We start from the raw sequence: 6,327 nt of genomic DNA, 5'->3' as shown, positions 1-6,327 counted from the left end.
AGGTTTAAATTAAATTTAATAAAAGTAACAATTAGTTACTAGTAGGCTGCTAAAAGTTAGAAGCTGGGAAAAGTATGGTGCACTGGGGTTCTCTCCTCTATTCTCATTTACTTCTCCTCTCCTCCATTCTTGAGCATTTACAGTATTTATCATTGAGTTCTCCATGCCTCTGTTTGGTGCAGTGCGATTCATGCATTGTCCCTCTGATTCCAGTTGGCTCGTCCGTGCTCCTGTACCTGGCCGTAGACCTCGCCTCTGGCTCATCTGTGCTCCTGCTCCTGTACTTGGCAGTGGATCTCGCCTCTGGCTCATCTCATGCCCCCAGCCGTCCCCCCACTCATCTGGATGAAGCCCATTTGCTGGACTATTTAAACACATAATTGTAGAGTTTGATACGCTTCTTCTCTAAGAGTTTTGGTACATCGCCTGTCCGTCCTGGGAGAGAATCCTTCCCTCATGTCCATCCCTGATGTTTCTTCTTTTTTCCTTGGAATGCTTTTTTTTTTTTTTCCGTTACCGAGAAGGAGTGTCTAAGGGCAGGGATGCCCAGTTTAGCCTAGTGTGTTTAGTTTAGTTTAGCCATCACCTATTGAATTCTATGACTTCATGTTCTTTATGATTTCATGTTCATCATACAATTATCGGTATGAAGCCCATTTAGACAACTACTGTTGTAATATTGGGTTACATGAATAAAATTGAATTGAACACTTTTTTGTGACACATCACACTAGAAACCTTCTTCCACCCATTCCAACCTCTTTACATGCACTTCCTCACCTCTTTTCCAAACTCTTGGTTACTCAGAACTGTTGACACTAAGTTCTCAAAGTCCTTCATCTTCTTCACCTCAACTGCTAGTAACCTCATTGTTCCACTTAAGTTCCTTTGATTTACACGCAGGCACTGTGTTTTGCTTCAGCTAACCTTCATTCTTCTCCTTTATGGAGAAAACCTCCACCTCTCTATATGTTCCTACAACATACTTCTCTGCCACTCCAAAAAACAAATGAATATTTGAAACTTTAAAATGTAGGTTTAGTTGTTTATGCCTCATTTTGAAGTATTCATTCTACTCTTAGTTCTTAAAAATTCAATGAGTTACAGTGTTTTACTGCAAAGAACAGATGTTTGATTATTTGGTGTGCATCATTGACCAAGATTCAAAAAATTTGAACAAGGAACCAAAAAAAAAAACTGATTGTTAAATGATGCATTACAAATATGAGTAACAAATAATCCTCAGTCTCATGTATTTTTCCTTATTCCTGCATTATATTTTCACTGCAACATAAACACCTCTCTATTTAGCCTCTCTGAAATTGTTCATTTAAAGATACTGAGTCAGGAAAAATGTAAAAATAAAAACACTAAACTTTGCAAGTGTCACAAGGCCACAAGACCCACAGCAAAAATGCAAACATTGATAGAAGACTGACAAAGATGATGCAAAAACAGAAGTGGTGGCCTTTCCTCTGCCTGTTCAGGGAGAAGATCGCCCTTGCTTTGTTAAATGATTTCTTCCAGTTGAACTCTTCTCCCAATATCAGTCCAAAAGAGATTGCTAGATCACAGAGAGGAAACAAAGATTTCATGTTTACCCAGAATTCCCTGGGTCACCTTGGCTCACACGGTAAATCAATGGATTTATTGCCATTTCAATAAACATTCAGGTTATTCTCGTCACACAAGGTACTGTGCACAGTCAAAGTCTCCCTCGGAGAGTATTGCTAATAGTTTCCTGAATGTGAACATTTCATGACTCAAATTTAGAATTAACTGTGAGAAATGTGTTTAGCACAGAGACTTAAGAAAAATCATGTCAGGTAGTCACTCGGACCACAACACCACTGCTCAATTTGCGAAAAAAGTGAGGGTATTTTGCTAAGTGATAAAACAGCATCCTCCAACATAAAGAGATCATTTGAAGACAGGTAAGTCCTCCGATCAGCATTGAATTTCTTTGTGGTCATTCTGTGTGTGAATATATCTTTAGGCTTTACCATTTTGGTATGTTTCATTTCTTTGTGGTCATTTAACATTTTTGTGCCTTTTTTTCCAGTTATTTAGATTTCCTTTAAAAAATAACCTCAGCTGTCAAGAATAAACACAGGTGTGTTGGATTTCCTTTTGTATTTCTGTGAAGTTATTTGAAGTCCTTCCTAAAGAACTAATTGAATGTATTAAATAAAATAAAATTACTATCCACAATTATGTCATCGATTTTTGCATGATGCCAAACTACAAAATACAATTTTAAAGCACAATACTCCTGTTTCTGTGTCTAGGTTAAAATGAAACATCCCATTTATAATCAGTGTTGGTTATTGATCATATCAAAAACTTCTATTTGGTCAATATGTTGGCCTCTGCTCTTACCCCTGCATTTGTGAACAGTACCTGCTTCTACCACTAGATGATGGTGTGTTACAGCTTTATCAGCCCTTTTCACTTCTGCCCCAGCAGAGAGGGTTTGCACCATTCAGGCAGGGACTTGAAATTATAAACTGAAGCCAACTATGAGATTTAACAGGAGTAGATGTAGACAAACAGGCTTTATATCAAAGGACCTCCTTTGCAGAGGAAAGGGGTTCATTTCCGAGCAAAACCATAACTGTGGACAGAGTTGAAACAGCACCTACATCAAATAATCTTTGAAATTTGACGTTTAATAGACTTTACTGATCTAATCCTCTAACCCTAATCTTCCCCTGAAGAATTGAAATCAAAATTTAAAAGCTAAAGCCTGTTGTGTGGCTTTTCTTATTGTGATATGCCTAAACATGTTCTTGTTTTTATTTGGCTCCATGATGTCATTTGGTGATAACTAGCGACATATGGCAGCAGCAGACAAGCCTCGGACATTAAAATACCGGCTATGTGCACACATGTTCCTGTGACACACTAAAAGCAGTGGGTGTGTCACAGCATATGGCTGCTACTGGATGCAGCCGTCATGTGAGCAGAGCGGTTTGTGTCTTGCTTACTGTGTGTACGTGCGTGGATATGTGAGAGAAATTCATAGGAAAACATATGCTTGGAAAATACATGTGTTAGCAAGTGCTGAGTATGCATGTGAGCGACATATGTCGGCTCAGAGTGTACTTTGTTTACGTTTTCTCTGGGCGAGTGTGTGAATTTGAACATGGAGTGCTGGCCTGTGTGGCAGTAATCCACGCTGGGCAGCTGCGCTCATTTGTATTCAGCCCAGAGGCACTTCTGCGTGTCTCACTGATTAAGTATCAGAGATGGAGGGAGAAGTGAGGAGGAGAAAGAGACAAATACGGGGAGTGGGAGATAAAGCTCAAGAGAGAGGCGTCTCCCTGTTGGTAAATAGTTTGTTAATGTCTTTAATCCCATTAAGCAGGAGGGCAAGGCTGTCCCTCTCACATAACATGCATTATTATAGCATTGCAGTTCTTTTTTTTTCTCTTCTTCTTCACCACTCCAACACCGAAGAAGTGAAAATGATTTGCCCTCATAAACATTTGTTGAATGTAGTATTGTGAGCTATTAAGGAGGACTGAGGGTGGCGGTAGGGAGGCATAGTGAAAATGAGATGCAAATCAAATGAACATCGTATATTTTCAGGCATAATTTGCCAACAATTATTGTTTTGACCTGGCTCCTCAGCTGACAAAAGAAAGCTGCTCCCTCTGAGGAGCAGGAAATCAGCATTTCAAGTGCTCTTGGGTTTGAAGAGCAAAGTGAGGCAAGGCGTGATTGCTGCACTCTGCAGAGAGGATCAGACATGCCGTGATTTTATACAAGAAGTGAAAACACAACAAAGGTCACAGCAAAGGCTTGCTTCTTTGTCTTTGCATTTAAAGAGCAACTCAATTGTTTAGCTCTTACTCGTTCAGATTTTTCATGGAAAGATTTTAATAAAGGCGGTTGATTAAAACACCTAAAACTGGTTTTGTGTGGTGCAATTCCTTCATAAAATATCTAGGTATGGTAATGTATAATACAAAAGCCTAAGGCAGTAAGGAAAAAAACATGAGTAAATTAATATTACTGAGTAAACAAATGCAACTACAGACTTTAACTTGTTAAATTGTTTTATAGTAAAACTGCTAAAAACCACAAAAAAATAACAAAAAAAGTCATTAACTTAGTTTGATGAATTTTCCTTTACACCTTTTGTTCTGTGCAGGCCAAAACAGTTCCCAACTTAATTTAAAATTTGTTAAAATTGTACAAAAACAGTAGAAAACTAGATTTGTGGCTGAAGAGCTGATGTACGTGAAGTTGTAGGAAATAATTACAAATATTTTACCTTGGAAATAAAATGTCTTAACACAATATAAAAGAAAAGTCAGAAGTTAAGAGTTGATTTTAATGAAGAAAAAAGTTGGTGACAGTCAATCATTTGCAAAGCAACATAGAAAAGCCCCTCTGATCCAGTATGAAACAAAACCCTTGGATTACCTGCACTTATGCCTCTTCACCTCCTTCCCACACTTTCCATGAGTCTGGACTGTTGACCTTAAGCACTAAAAGTCCTCCACCTTCTTCACCTCTGCTCCCTGCAACCTCTGTTCCACTTGACTTCCTCTCATTTACACAAAGAAACTGTGTCTTGCTGCAGCTGACCTTCATTCCTCTCCATTCCAGAGCAAACCTCAATCAACAGTGAGAGCTAAAAAAACAACCTCTACACCTGCTCTCTGCTCTCATTACGGATCACATTTCATCCATCCATCCATCCATCCGCGCATCCGTCCATCCATCCATCAGTTTGTTCATCCATCCTCCCATCCATCCATACATTCATCCGTCCATCCATCTACCCATGCATTTATCCATCCATCCCTCCATCCGTCCGTCCATACGTCCATCCATCTATCTATCTATCCATCCATCCATCCGTCTGTCCATCCATCTATCAGTTCATCCATCCATCCGTCCATCCATCCGTCCATGCATTTATCCGTCCATCTATCCGTCCGTCCATCCATCCATCCATCCATCCATCCATCCATCCATCCATCCATCCATCCATCCATCCATCCATCCATCCATCCATCCATCCATCCATCCATCAATCCATCCAACCATCCACCAATGCATTTATCCGTCCGTCCATCCATCCATCCATCCATCAATCCATCCAACCATCCACCAATGCATTTATCCGTCCGTCCATCCATCCATAAATACATCCATCCACCCATCTAGTTCCGCTCATCTGGGGCTAGGACTGGGCAGCTATTTAAGCAAAGATGTCCAGACTTCCCTCGCTCCGGCCACTTCCTCCAGCTCCTCTGGGGGGACCCCGAGCCGTTCCCAAGCCAGCCCAGAGACGTAGTCTCTCCATAGTGTCCTGGGTCTTCCTCGAGACCTCCGCCCAGTGAAGTCTGTCCTCCTGTCTGATGTCCTCTTATCTCTCAGTCCACCATATTTTTTTGCCTAACATTTTCCTTGTTTACACACCACTGAACTTCATCATTCCCCCACTAATTCTCCTGATTTTGCTCAAATTGGACATGTCACCAACACTACTGAAGCTTGTCCAGGGGGTCTAATGATTCATTTTAGCAACAACAATCCGATTCATACAATAATTTGTGGTTGCTCATACAATTCATTGTCAATATTGGTTCAATTCGAACGATCTGATTCACAAAGCTATAATTGATTCATCTTTTGCCAGAGGTTCAACCAATGTTACTTAGAGATGAATACCTGAGTACTGAACAGTGCAGGGGAAGCTTTGCAGAACGCTTGTGTTTCTTGCAAGATAATCAAACTTAAATTAAATATGTGTCTAGACAAAGAACAAAAACAAGAATTAATAGCAAACCATTAAAATTTTAATTACAAGTTCAGTCTACTGTTACTTTTCCACATCAAAATGAAACAGGCAGAAGATTATTAGAACATTAACTTTACGGTCACATGATGTCTTTTTAAAATTCAAAGTGTTTCCAAACATTGGACTGTAATGATGGCACTTAGTTGTTTGTTTTTACGTTATAGCAAATAAACCTACTGCCCTTTAATTCCAATGGTATTTTTCAATATTAATTCATTTTATTTTTATTTTGAAATGATGATAGAGCAATTCGATTAACAACAAAACACAAACAACAAAAGTATTAATAAAAAATCTCATTCATGATTGATTTCACACATAAAGACAACACATGGGCACCGGTAGCATGAATAATATTGAACCTTTTCTCCTGAAGATGACGTTAAAGTAGCATTCAACGTAAAACGACAGTGGAGAATCCAAAAGTCACACTCACCTACGCATAGGAAAAGTCTGTGAATGTTAGAATTGATTGACTTTTTAATTGACTAATCATGTATCAAATTTGA

This window comes from Oryzias latipes, chromosome 15, assembly GCF_002234675.1.
Source record: "Oryzias latipes chromosome 15, ASM223467v1".
Lineage (NCBI taxonomy): Eukaryota > Metazoa > Chordata > Actinopteri > Beloniformes > Adrianichthyidae > Oryzias > Oryzias latipes.
The sequence above is the reverse complement of the archived record's forward strand: the minus strand, read 5'-3'. Positions refer to the sequence as shown.